Source organism: Schistocerca americana, chromosome 1 (assembly GCF_021461395.2).
Source record: "Schistocerca americana isolate TAMUIC-IGC-003095 chromosome 1, iqSchAmer2.1, whole genome shotgun sequence".
Classification (NCBI taxonomy): domain Eukaryota; kingdom Metazoa; phylum Arthropoda; class Insecta; order Orthoptera; family Acrididae; genus Schistocerca; species Schistocerca americana.
Window position 1 is genome coordinate 756,081,942 of NC_060119.1, and position 14,696 is coordinate 756,096,637.

The 14,696-nt window shown below is 40.2% G+C and overlaps 1 pseudogene; it reads left to right on the forward strand.

The window, feature by feature from the left end:
- Window positions 1–5,802: 5,802 nt before the first annotated feature.
- Window positions 5,803–5,917, forward strand: LOC124561081 (annotated as a pseudogene).
- The last annotated feature ends 8,779 nt before the right edge of the window (window positions 5,918–14,696 follow it).

The following is a 14,696-nucleotide window of genomic DNA, read 5'->3' on the forward strand; positions in this document are numbered from 1 at the left end:
GGTTGAAAACCTCGCGTCTTTTTTGCACTGCCTCAGACCAATATTTGTCGAGGAAAGATCGTTGAAATTGGATATAAGTGCTGCAACGTTCGGACACTTCAGTTACCCACAAGAGCACATCGCCTAGCGTATATCCCATTAAAAATCTGATTTTATGTGCTTCCGTCCAGTTGCAAGGAAATACATGGCGAAAGGCACCAATAAATACTACGGGATTCATTCTTTTACCTTTGTTAGTAAATGTAGGAAATTGTCGACGTCTCAGCAAACATTCGTCTGCAAAAATAGTTGATAGACTTATGGCATTTTCGGTCGTATTTATGTTGTTATTGTAGTTACCTGTAATTCCTGCTGGCAGTTGTTCAGGTATTGAAGTTGTGGGTATGTTTACATTTTGCAATGTGCAACTGTCCCTGGTACCTGCTGTGGGACTCGTGACAATTTGTGAAAAGATTCCAACAAGTTGTGGTTTGTTCACGGATCAGGTAAATTTTCTTCTAAAAGATTGCAGATCCTATTTTCCGCAGGTGTAGGTTAATGTTTGCCTTGTTCACGATTTCAGTTTCTTTTTTCTGAATAGCCTTTTCTACTACATCTGTGTATAACTTACAATCAGTTACTAATTTCTCTGCAATGGTGTTACCCTTATCTAGCGTACCTGCTTCAGCTTGACTAATGATATCACTCAGATTTTCATTAATCTTCTCTCTCTCTCCTTAGCACATGCTGAGTCAACTTCTAATATTGCTAACCTTAACGTAAGCTCTTCTACAGCTAGAGGTACACCTTCATAGTCACTTTTTATTTTGTTAACGACAATGGTTACCATTTTAATGTCGAGCACAACTGATTTTGTGTGACCTCAATGTTTGTGTTTGCGTCTGTGATTTTCCTTACCTGTTGCTCTACCCGATCGTGAAGGTCATTAAAAGAAGCTACCTTCTGTTTTAACTTCAGAAAGTATCTCAAGCCTTACCTGCGCCTTCATATCATGCAATTTTTCGTCGATTTCAGTGCGGAAATTTTTGGCTAAGTCATCGAATTTCTGTGAGACCGTGTCTTGCAAATCCTTGAATACTTTTTTTGCTCTTGCTTCATTGCATTTAGATCTTGTGTAACAGCGTTTTGTTGCTGCTTTACCATGTTCATATCTTGTGTCAAATTACTGAAATTGGTATTTTGGTATTGATACTAACTAATTTCGTATTCATGTTAGACAGTAAATGCCATAGCAGTGCGTTAGTTGTACTACTGTGGTTGCTGTCAGTTGTACTTCCCAAGTTAATGTTTGAGTTGTGACCAAGTGGTGTTTGTATCGTGTTGTCAAGATTCATATTTAGATCCCTCTCCGACGTTTCATTCATGAGCGGTATGTCGCTCTGGGAGATGCGTGACATTGTCTCGTCGGCCGGCAGAAGTGGCCGTGCGGTTGAAGGCGCTACAGTATGGAACCGCAAGACCGCTACGGTCGCAGGTTCGAATCCTGCCTCGGGCATGGATGTTTGTGATGTCCTTGGGTTAGTTAGGTTTAACTAGTTCTAAGTTCTAGGGGACTAATGACCTCAGCAGTTGAGTCCCATAGTGCTCAGAGCCATTTGAACCATTTTTTTTGTCTCGTCAATTGTAAACATTCTGTCGTCAAGGTTATTCTGTTGTGGAGCGTCACTTTAATTTATCACTCCTGCGACACCCCTCTCTGATCTAATTAAACTTTCTGCAGCAGGAATGCGTGGCGCCTGAACTTCAATTATTCGATCTCGCAATTCTACGCCATCTTGGCTGATCGCGTTTTCGCTATCGCAATGGGCATATATTTTTGGGCCATTTTATACGAATTCGCAAAAAATAGAAATTTCACAAAAATGTTAAAAATTCCATACGTTAATCATTACAATTCATTAATCTAAATTACGTAATGTCAAAGACTGTTTTACGTCTATTATAACGTGCAAACTATTGTGTCACAATCTTTATGTTTTACTGACAATGTTTATCACACTGAAAAATTCCTCTTAATTTTTCGCCAGTAAAATTCAAGGAGGGAAATAATGGGGAAAATATTTCTATCTACATCAAAAGAGGCACTACCGAGCGTAACCATGCGAGCAACTTGCGTAGCCATCCTACCTTTGCTGCGCCAAACAAAACAGCTTACTATGTAAAATTTTACGTGACCACGGTCTAAGTCTTATTCTTTTCAACATTTTTCTCCTCAACTTTTGCCTTTATGCGTTACTTGCCCCTATTGTGATTCATGCAAACAGAAAATACAGGCAATTAGTTTGTATAATTCATAACAAAGTCATAGAAATTTCTTACCGTAACAATAATTAACAAACACTACTAAATAACAAGCCAGAAGTCCTGGCACACGGGTCGACAGTTGTAAAATATGTATATATATATATTTAAAAAATGGATATGAATATTGTTGTGCTGTTAAAATGTTTGTGCTTATCTTATTTTTCTTGGCGATCGGACTTTGCTGACCGAGTTGAAGCTGCAGGTGGCAGAGGACTCCAGGGACACCAGTGCTCGTCGTGATCACGAAAATCCTCTTCAGTTCAATAAACAAAATGCTTGATACGGTTTTTCTAACATTATATAATTCACTCACAGATATATTACATCGATATCGCAATACATCGCCTCTAAAATCGCACGTCCTCATTGTCCTTCTTCATACGAGAGAGTCTGTAAGAGTCTGTCTAAATCAAAAAATTGTACAGCACATTGAATGAGAAAATGTTTTAGTTTGTCTGCACCTTACGGCGCATTCATAATTAACGTCTTTGCCAACCCTCTGGTTACTCGGTGTTTCAATATTTTTTGTATATATAAATCTTAATTTTACGGCATCCTGGGGGCCATTTATCATGTACTTTATACACCTACCACAGAAATTCTTTACCAACTTTGTGGCCAGTTTGGGAGCACAATTCAGAGCATGCCTTACTGCCCATGATGATCCCACACACTACTAAGAATCAAGCCCCACCATTTGCAGTGTCCAGCCCACTATCATGTATCGCTTTGTCGTCAGTTTAAGTGTTGTCTTTGAATAACAGTGTCACTTCTATTCGTCTCTTTGCGCATTTCTTTCACTTAATTTCTGTACTGTAGCAGTTCTTTTTTTTTTTTGTATGGTGCAAGTTTCATCAAGCTATGTTACTTGGCAATGGCACTGGGCAGAATGTTACGTCCTCGAGTTTTGCACACCAGTGTGTGGGTAATTTACCTTCCATGTAACTTTCAAAAAGTAGAATTGGTATTTTTTGCGGGCAGTACTAATATTATAATAAAACTCATTAAGGAGAAAGCAGCAGAAGAGATTTTTAATGGTGTTTTTAAAAGAATGATTAAGTGGCTCTGAAAATGGACTCTCCCTAAATTTTGAGAAGACGCATTGTTTTCTATTCTATACAACAAATAGAGTCATACCAACAACTGAAGTAGCACATGGACAGGAGTCTGAAAATAGGGTAGAATGCTCCAAACGTTTGGGTGTACATGGATGAAAATTTGAATTGGAGGAAGCATATAACTGAACTTCTAAAAAAATTAAGTTCAGCTACTCTTTATACAATTGTATCTCTTAGAAAGAATGAAGTCAGCCTCCTGCCATGTATTACGTATTTCACTGAATAATATCTAATGGAATAAATGAATAATTTTCTGTGGTAATTCACCAATTAGAAAGAAAGTATTGACTGCACGAAAACGAGAATATGACTGTCATGTGATGTTCACCTGCAGTCGACATGCATTTACCTCATCAAAGAGTTAGGCATTTTAGCTGCACATCACCATACATATATTCGCTAATGAAATTCATCATAAATAATCCATCACAATTTGAGAAGATCAGTGATGTCCATACCTACAAAACTAGAAGTAAGAATGATCGTTATTTCCCATTATTAAAACTGTCAGTGGCTCAGAGTCGCGTTCAGTACGCAACAACAAAAGCATTTTAGTCTGCAAGACTCGGCGTTGCCTGGAAAACCTCCAAAGAACCTCTAGCACAACTCTGGACAAAACTTTAGAAACTGAAAAGTTTCCTTGACCACAGCCATACATCCCAGAAGACTCATCAACAGCTGTGTGATCTGGTCTCAAAGCCTTCATTGTGCAATTTTTGATCATTGGCCCGATAACATAAAATGTCTGACGTGTAGCAAAACAAGTTTTGAATGTAACGTAAAATTATTTCTGCTGGGAATCCCACTCCATGAACGAATTTCCACATAATAACATTGTTTTTGTCCTAATGTTTTCTTTAATGTTAAGGCTAACGATGTGTAAATATCCTGTAAATTGACTCATTCCACATCATTTGAATAAAACATTCGTTGGGAACATCTAAGTAACTAACCTGGAATTCGTGATGAATCTAGACAGAATCAGATGTAGGCATCACTAGCCAGCTCTCTGCTGATTTTATGGACACTATTCGAGCCACTATATTGAATGCAAATGTCAAGAGGATATACTGCATTTCGGTGCATTTGGTACCAGTCCCACCTGCAGCAGTGCCATTACAGCTAAAGGGGATCGACCTCTTGGTGAAGTTCCCTAAGTCAAGAAATGGGACTAAATGGATAATAGTCTGCACTAACTACCTCACCGGCTGCCTCCAAAGCTGTGTCGACTGTCGAAGTTACAAAAATTGCAAAATTTTTGTAAAAGACGTCAGTTTGAAGCATTGAGCTCCCTGTGTGATGATTCACAGTACGATATGACTAGGGACTGTGTTTGTTGTGAGCAGACACAAGGAGAGTTGGCTGCTGTCTGTAAACAGCTAGAAGCTGTGTTGGCTACCGCCAACAAGCTTCTAACTAATGCTCAAAATTGTGGTGACGTCGGGGCGCTAGTGAAAGAACCTGCGACGTCTTTGGTGCCACTGGAATCCCCTGCGGCTTCTGATACACAACACGTGACATCCTCAATCCAGAGTGGGTGCCAAACGGTGGTGGGTTCGTGTGTCACTGGGCAGAAGGCGAAAGAGAGAACACGCCTTGCAACTGGCTCCCTATGTGTTTGCAACAGGTACGAGGTGCTACCCAGTGTTGATGATAAATCTGAACCTGCATGGGATGCCTCTCCTGTTGGGCCAGCGGTCGCTTTTCCTGCAGTTCGGACAAGTACAGAGGGTGTGTATCCTTGTCATTGGGAGCTCCAATGTTAGGCGATTGGTGGAGTCCCTCAGGGAGATAGTAGGCAAGGCGGGAAGGAATTCCAGTGTGCATTCAGTTTGTTTGCTGAGGGGTCTCATCCGTGTCGTGGAGGAGCCCTGGCGGCTGCTATCGAGCATGTAGTGGCACATATCGGCATGAATGACGCCTGCCACTTGGGTTCTGAGGCCATCCTCAGCTCGTTTCGGCAGCTGGATGATTTGGTGAAGGCAACTAGCAACGTATGTAGGATGCAGGCTAAGATGTCTATTTGTAGCATTGTACCCAGGGTTGATCGCGTTCCTCTGGTTTGGAGCAGAGTGGAAAGTCTAAACCAGAAGCTCAGACGGCTCTGCGACAGTAACGGATGCGAATTTCTCAACATCCGCCATTGGGTGCAGAATTGTAGGGTTCCCCTTAATAGGTCAGGCGTGCACTACACCCAGGAAGCGTTTACTAGGGTACTGAAGTACGTGTGGCGCGCACAAGGGGTCTTTTAGGTCAGAGAAGCCCTCCCTTGGGATAGAAGACGATTTGCCTATTAAATCAGCCACAGCGACCTCATAGAATCTTGGTTCTCGCAGATCAGAGATAGAAAAGATTAATGTGATTTTAGTAAATTGCAGGAGGCAACGGCCTTGCCGCAATGGATACACCGGTTCCCGTCAGAGCACCGAAGTTAAGCACTGTCGGGCGTGGCCACTTGGATGGGTGACCATCCAGGCTGCCATGCGCTGTTGCCATTTTTCGGGGTGCACTCAGGCTCATGATGCCAATTGAGGAGTTATTCAACCGAATAGTAGCGGCTTCAGTCAAAGAAAACCATCATAACTACCGGAAGAAGTGTGCTGACCACACGCCCTTCCTATCGGCATCCTCAGCTGAGGATAACACTGCGGTTGGATGGTCCCGATGGGGCATTTGTGGCCTGAAGGAGTGCAGATTGCAGGAGCATCCAAGGAAAGGTCCCAGAATTAGTATCGCTCTGCTGAACGTTATAGCCGGCCAGTGTGGCCAAGCGGTTCTAGGTGCTTCAGTCTGGAACCACGCAGCCGCTACAGTCGCAGGTTTGAATCCTGCCTCGGGCATAGATGTGTGTGATGTCCTTAGGTTAGTTCGGTTTAAGTAGTTCTAAGTTCTAGGGGACTAATGATCTCAGATGTTAAGTCCCATTGTGCTCAGAGCCATTTTGTGTTAAGTCCCATAGTGCTCAGAGCCATTTGAACCAATTTTGAACGCTATAATGCACAGAAAGCTGGTTGAAACCAGATTCAGTGACAATGAAATCCTAATTCCAGATTGGGATGTTTATCAAAAGGATAGGTTAGTCGCCAATTGTGGTCGCATGTTTATTGTAGTAAAAAAATTGATAAAATCTAGCGAGGTTATCACGGATTCCGAATGTGAATTAATCCGGGTGAAACTGAGTATCCAAGAACGGTCAAAAATGGTGATCGGTTGCTTTTATGGACCACCTGGGTCAGGATCTGTAGTTGTAGAGCGCTTTAGACAGAACTTGCAGAATATCATTAGTAATTTCCCCGATCATGCCGCTGTAATAGGGAGTGGCTTCAATTTGCCATGTATAGACTGGGAGTGTTAGGCCATCAAAACTGGTGCCAGAGTCAGGGATTCGTGTGGCATTGTTCTGGATGTCTTATCCGAAAATTACCTTAAGCAGAGGGAGAACCAACTTGTGAGGGTAACGTCTTAGAACTCCTGGCAATAAACGTATCCGAACTTATCGAATCAGTTAACGTAGAGGAAGGTATCAGTGGTCATAAGGCTGTGATAGCATCTATGACAGTGGGTCCTACAAGGAATGTTAAGAAAGGTAGGAAGATATGTTTGGTCAGCAAGGGTGACAGGATACAAATTTCAGATATCTCAGCAGTCAGCATCAAATATTCGGTGATGAAGACGAAAATGTGGAGGACAAATGGAAAAAATTCAAAGGCATCTTTCAATATGCCTAGACAAATATGTTCCGAGTAAGGTTTTAAGGGATGGGAAAGATCCACAATGGTTTAACAGCCACGTTAAAAAAGCGCTACGTAAACATCCCAGATTCAAGAGAAGTAAAAACCTACCTGACAAACAAAAGCTGAACGCCGCGAAAACGAACGTAAGGAGAGCAATGAGAGAAGCGTTCAATGATTTTGAAAGTGAGACGTTATCAACCGAGGCGAGTAAAAACCCCAAGAGATTTTGGTAGTATGTAAAATCAGTAAGTGGGTCAAGATCATCTATTCATTCTCTCAGTGCACACACCAGCACCGAAATGGAAGATAATAGAGAGAATGCCGAAATATTGAATTCGGTCTTACGAAGTTGTTTCACCGTGGAAGGTAACACTATCCCTCCTATCAATCGTCGTACGAACGTCGAAATGGCAGATACTGAGATAACTGATCGCGTAACTGAAAAGCAGCTACAATTGCTTAGTAGTGGAAGGGTTTCAGGACCAGATGAGATACCTACAAGATTATGCGAAAGAACTTTCTCCGTTCTAGCAGTAATTTATCATAGATCGCTTGGGCAGCGTAAGGTAGCAACGACTGGAAAAAGCGCAGGTCATTCCCGATTTTAAGAAAGGCCGAAGACAGATCCATACAGTTATCTCGTTGACGTCAATCTGTTTTAGAATTATGGAACATGTTTTATGCTCAAGAATTATGACGTTTTGGAAAATTAACATCTCTTCTATAAAAATCAACATGTATTTCGCAAACAGAGATCCTGCGAAACTCAGCTCGCTTTGTTCCTCCATGAGATCTACAGTGCAGTCGACAACGGCGCTCCTTGGTTTCAGTAAGGCATTTGACATCGTCCCGCATTGCTGTTTATTGAAATAAATGCCAGCTTACGGAGTATCGGAGCAGACTTTCGATTTGATTCAAGACTTTCTTGCAGACAGAAATCAACACGTCGCTCTTAAGGGAACAAAATCGACAGATGTACGGGTAATATCCAGGGTACCACAGGGAAGTGTGATAGGACTGTTGCTGTTTACATCATATATAAATGACCTGGTAGAAAGCTTCGGATGCGCTTTAAGGCTATTCGGAGATGATGCAGTTGTTTATACCAAAGGAGCAATGCCAGAAGATAGAAAGAATTAGCAGAACGACCTACAGAGAATTGGTGAATGGTGCAGGCTTTGGCAGTTGAACCTGAACGTAAATAAATGTAACATATTGCGCATACATAGAAAAAGAAATCCACTACTGTTGAGCTAGACTATTGATGACAAACAGCTGGAGACAGCGTATGTCGTAAAATATCTAGGCGTAATTAACCAGAGCGACCTTAAGTGGAATATCACATAAAACACATAGTGGGAAAAGCAGATACCAGACTCAGATTCACAGGAAGAATCTTAAGGAAATGTAACTCATCCACGAAAGAAGTGGCTTACAAGGCGCTTGTTTGCCCGATTCTTGAGTATTTCTCATCTATCTGGGATCCTTATGAGGTAGGACTGATAGAAGAGATGGAGAAGATCCAACGAAGAGCGGCGCGTTTCGTCACGGGATGGTTTAGCTGGCGAGAGAGCGTTACGGAGATGCTAAACAAAGTACACTGGCAGACGTTACAAGAGAGGCGTTGTGCACCACAGAGAGATTTACTATTGAAATTTCTGGGCAGCACTTTTACGGAGGAGTCTGACAACGTATTACTTCCCTCCACATACATCTCGCATGTTCACCATGAGGAGAAAATTCGAGAAATTAAAGCCAATACAGAGGCTTACCGACAATCATTCTTCCCTAGCACTATTCGCTAGTGAAACAGGGTAGGAGGGATCAGATAGTTGTACCGAAAGTACTCTCCGCCACACATCATTAGATGGCTTGCGGAATGTGATATAGATTTAGATCTCGGATCGTGGAAAGGTTTTCTGGTCGGGACTAATACCACAGGTAATTTCCCAATGCAGCTTCACCAAGAGGATGACAATTGCTTACAATTCACATACGTATGGCATCACAGAACACTTTAATAAGACACTGGTAGATACACTTTCTATGTATATTGATGTGAAACAAAGACATTCAGCTACAATACTGCCCATTGTAACATTCGCAAACAACACAGCAAAGCAATACAGTGTGGGATTTGCACCATTCTTTGTGCTCTATGGTCGCAGGGCTTCAACGACAATAGATACACTATCCTGTTTCAACTGTACAATCTTAGGAATGCTATGTGAAACATCTCAGCACAAAGACAGAATAAACAAGGCAGCTGGGTCACACATAGACGACAGACATCTGGAAAAAAGACTGACAATGAGAGAGCTTTAATGTCAAGCACCAGCCAATGACACAGAGGCTGGGAGACTTGGTACGGATTTTTTGGCTATGCAGCCTATTGGAAAAATTACAAAAGTGTTGCTTTGTTTTGTACCACATCTGTCATAGCTTGTTGGATGTCACATGTGAAGCTGAGGATTTTGTCCCTTTATCAGAGAGACAAAAGCCCAGGGATGTTGTCCATGTTCTCTGTACGCAGCCCTCCTGCAATCCTGAGACACACATCATTGATTAGAATTTCCTTTTCAAGGAAACTGACCGAAGATCGACACTCGATGGCAAAGCCTTGATATGAGGAGACACATTAGATGCTCCTAATAATGAAGAGGCTGTGACAACACGACTAGAACACAAGGATCGCCAGCACTGCCATACAGAGGCCCATTGACAAAGTCTAGATCAATGGCATTGTAGTCAGTTCTAATGAGATCTTCTGAAACAGTAAGCTGCTGTAATGACACGAGTTGTGGAGCATGAAGTTTGACATAGTGGTTACTGCTGTGTGCTGCAGGTCGCCAGTTCAAATCTGACCACTGGTCATTATTTGTTATTTAGTACTTTTCATCTGTGAAAGGTCTCAAAATATCTTACCTTGTAATGTTTGTATACTCTGGAATATTCGATGTTTGTATAAACAGCAGCATCTGCTCTCCAGGACACAGGTATATTATGTCTCTACACTGGTGTCCATGATAAACACACTTTCAGAGCTGAATGTTGTGCATAACTGATGACTTTGCCTTCAGATTTTGACTTGATTGTGGTTAAGACATCATAATATGTAACAATTTCCCACTGAAACAAACTGAAGGAAACGAGACACAACACTGAAGTCCTATTTCAAAATTCATCAATGTATCACTATTTTTATTCAATTAATAAATATCTAGAATTTTAATTGAAATTTTTTATTTACTTTCTTACTTTGTTATTAGATTATTTCTGAAATATTCCACAGGAATGCGATATTTTTGTTTTCTGTAATGTTTGTTGTAATATGATTGTTCATATTTATCTACATAACTAATCCCACATGGAACTAATTGCCATGTTACTTAATAAACCAGACATTCAACTAAATGTACTTAAATTCTGGTAGATCTAGATGTAATTTATTTATGAATCACTCACTGATTAAATCTTTGGTACAGGATAATGCTTATTTCGTGCATTAATTCACAGTTTTAAATGCATGTTACATTACAATAAAATTGATTCAGTACCAAACATAATTTTAAGCTCGCAATACAATACAGTGAAGCACTGTAATTAAGTACATTAAAATAATAGTGCACTCTAATATATAGTGCAATAGTTACAAAAGCAATTTTAGATATATGATAGAAAGAGGAACTAAATTAAATTAATGTCAACAAATATTCACTTACAGTGTAATTCATCTATTTTGCAAATGTGTTTTTAGATCAACTTAGAATTTTTGTATTTCTTCCATTGTCATGATGAGTTAGGAAAGTTTATTGTTAAGTTTTTTGCCCGTTTGCAGGGGTCAATTTTCTTTGAGAATTGTGTTTGCATACTCACTGTGAAGGCCTATTTTTTGCATGGTGTCATATGTTTTGCAGGAACTAATTATGTTCCCTTCTATACACCTAGTGGCGCACCTGCCTAAGCCATGTGCTAGTTAAGAAAATGGCGCTACATGAAGGGGTGCACTGGAAGAGCCACTGAGCTGGTTCTAACATACGAATCCAAAACCTAATGACTACAGTAACATTCGAAATGGGCTAATACTCTTAATCAAGGAGGGTCTGGGCCAGATGGACTATGGGTGGCTTGCAACCTTTCTTCGGTGTTGAACAACTGCGTGGGAAAAACCGCTTCAATGGCGCACTTGGCAGCAAAGGAGCGCCAAAACGGCCGTGGATATCACAGCAATAAAACGACCTGGCCGTCCTGGCTTGCACTGCACTTCACTGCACTATCTGCACTACACTGCACACAGTACTTCAATTGCTGTACTGTGGGGACGAACTGGGTGTCTGCCATCAGGCTTTGTACTACTGTAGTCAGTAGAACCGCCTCGAGATGACACAGCACTGGAAGGTAACTTGGAAAAAACGCGTAGCACTCCTCTCATTAAACGGACTGCGACAGGACAACGGCGACGAGCGCGGGATAAGAGCTCTCCAGTTCGCGCATACCCTGTTAAAATGCGGCGGACGACAACCCAGGCCATGTGGGAGCACGGCCGGTGATGTCGCCTCTTCAAAATGGAACAAGAGCATGCTCGAGTGACGGTTGGGCGTGCCTAGCGGCCGGAAAGCGTGACCGTCTACGTTCTGCCCCGGCAGAAGTGACCAACCAGGATGTTGCAGGGCTGGTTTCCAGTATACGCAGCCTGTCGTCTGCTGCTATAGATGGAGGCGAGGGACGAAGTCGTCACAGTATGGATTGCTTGATTCGTACATACTACAGTTTTTTCAGTCTCTGAAATTTCCTTTCTTTTGGTAAATACGGAATATATGGGTATGGCAATGTTAGTATCTGGAGTGCTTCAAAAACATGGTCCCAAGAGTTTCTGGTTCAAGTGTTTTCAGTTAGTATTATGATCTTCTTTTTTGCTATGGAACAGCTTTTGCTTATTGGTGAGCAAATTATATAATATTGAAGTAGTGATTTTGCTCGGGCATAATATGCATTTTTAATGTTTATTTGTTGTACACCTAGCAAGTACCTTTATGACATTGCATATCATGCTTAGATTCTTGATGATATAACTGATATGCGTGTCCCTCTTAAAGTTTTCCCAAATCCATTTTCCTAGGAACTTCTGTTGACTTTACAGTTTCTAATTGGTAATTAAATAGATTTAGATTTGGAGTTAGTTGATGTCTTTACTACGATATGAAGGTTTTCTCTGTGTTCAAAACTGTTAGTGGTGAACCATTCTGCAATTTGTGAAGTCTAATGTTGTACTTCATATTGTAGTTCTGTAGCAGCTTTGCCTTTTTTCAATAATTTGTGTTATCTGCAAATTTAATATAGTTTTGCAAACTACTGGATGACTCTAGGTCATTGATCAATTGCTAAGTGTACAAAATGGTTTCATCCTGATGTGCAATTTCTACTATTTTCTCTCTGCATAACATGTATGATGTCCCAACCCCCTAATTCCTATGTAACCCAGTCTTTGAAGCAATAATTTGTAATCTATCGCATCAAAAGCTTTTGTGAGCTCAGAAATATTGCTGATATGTGTCCCTTCTTATCTATTGCAGTCAAGGATTCATTAACAAAATCGAAAACGGCTGTTTTTGTATCAACTGGTGTTTTCCGGAACGAAGTTCAGTACTTAATACAAAATTATTTTCCTCAATTAATGAAATAAGTCCTCTGTAGAATATTTTTCCAATATTTTGAAAACATCAGACAGCAGAGATATTGGTACATAATTTTTTCTATTTGTCTTGTATCCCTTCTTGAATATATGCCTTACCCTCACCATTTTTAGTTTTTCACAATTTCTCACGCACACCACAACACAGTGACAGTGTTTTCCTGTGTTTTGCCAGTTACTCTTGTCACAATGAACCACAACGCTTTCATTTTATTTGTAGCTTTTTCCATGTAGTTGTCATTTTTTTTTACCTTCTCACAATGTTATTTAAGCTCAGTTTGTATCTTTTGAAATAAGCATTAAATTCTGGAGCTGTTTTGGTTTGTATGGTTATGTAATGGAAAAATCTTTTTGCTCAATAGAGCTTATATGGCTGGAGTCATCTAACTACATTTTTTATTATTTTTCAAGGTTTTCCATTTTTCTGAGCGAAGCACATCTCAAAATCATACTGGAAGATGCTAAAGAATTTATCAATTTTTTTATTCATGTTCCTACAGCTCTTTACTTCCTCCTATATCTCTTTAGTTGAATAATAAAGAAATATATGTTTTGCACACTGAAATTCCTGGCAGTAGTTATTCATGATTTATTAGAATGTAGAGGTTAAGCTGTTTTTACTGATATTATTTGTGCAATGTGATCTCCAAAATCTGTGGTGAAACCTTTTGGGTATAATTTATAGTGCTCTAGTATAGTAAATATTTGGTCTACTCTCATGGGTAAAGTATTTGTTACACATGTTGCTGTTTCTATTGTATGTTTCTGGTTAAAGATCAGGAGAAGGTTCAGGATGTCAGTTTGATGTATAATTTACACAGAAAAATCAACATTAAAATCATCACAAATAGTCAAACATCTGATGTTTTTCTGATAACTGATAAAGGAAACATTCTAAATTTTGTAAATGTGTTCATCTAACTATCTTTGGTCCTGTACAAATAAGTTATAGCTATATTTTCATTTAATAGTTTAAGGCCTTGTATTTCCAGATTTCTTTCTTTGGGAATATCTTCTGGAAACTAATGGCAGAAATGTGATAACACTTTTGTATTATATTCTCTCTCTCTGTTTAGGTTAATATGGATCAGTAATCTACTTTATGAAATATTTCATGCCCACAAAAACTAAAGTCCTCAGCCCTTCTGTCAAAAATCACCCACTGTTACTTCGTTATACTGACATATTCCATGTCATAAATTACTTTTGTTATATTCCATGGATCAAGCAGAGAGTGATCTCTAGGATTTAGAAGGAAATCGATGATGATCATTTAATTTAAGTGATGTAGAATGAAATGACTTAACTTTACAAACAAGCCAGTTTCAATTGTAAAAATTCTGAAACATATATTTAAATGTCTCTTTGAAGACACTCTTCAGTAGTGTAGAAAGCATTGCCCAAGAGAAAGATTTTTAATTCAGTCTTAAAAACCACCACATTATCTACATGATATTTAATGTTGAATAGATATGTACCTGTGTATTTAACTCCTTTCGGTACTAATGTTAACCACTTGAAGTCTTTGGAAAGGTTGATTTTTACCCTAGCGTTCTGTCCACATTTTACACTTTTTTTTGGAAAGAATAACTACACTCCTGGAAATGGAAAAAAGAACACATTGACACCGGTGTGTCAGACCCACCATACTTGCTCTGGACACTGCGAGAGGGCTGTACAAGCAATGATCACATGCGCGGCACAGTGGACACACCAGGAACCGCGGTGTTGGCCGTCGAATGGCGCTAGCTGCGCAGCATTTGTAAACCGCCGCCGTCAGTGTCAGCCAGTTTGCCGTGGCATACGGAGCTCCATCGCAGTCTTTAACACTGGTAGCATGCCGCGACA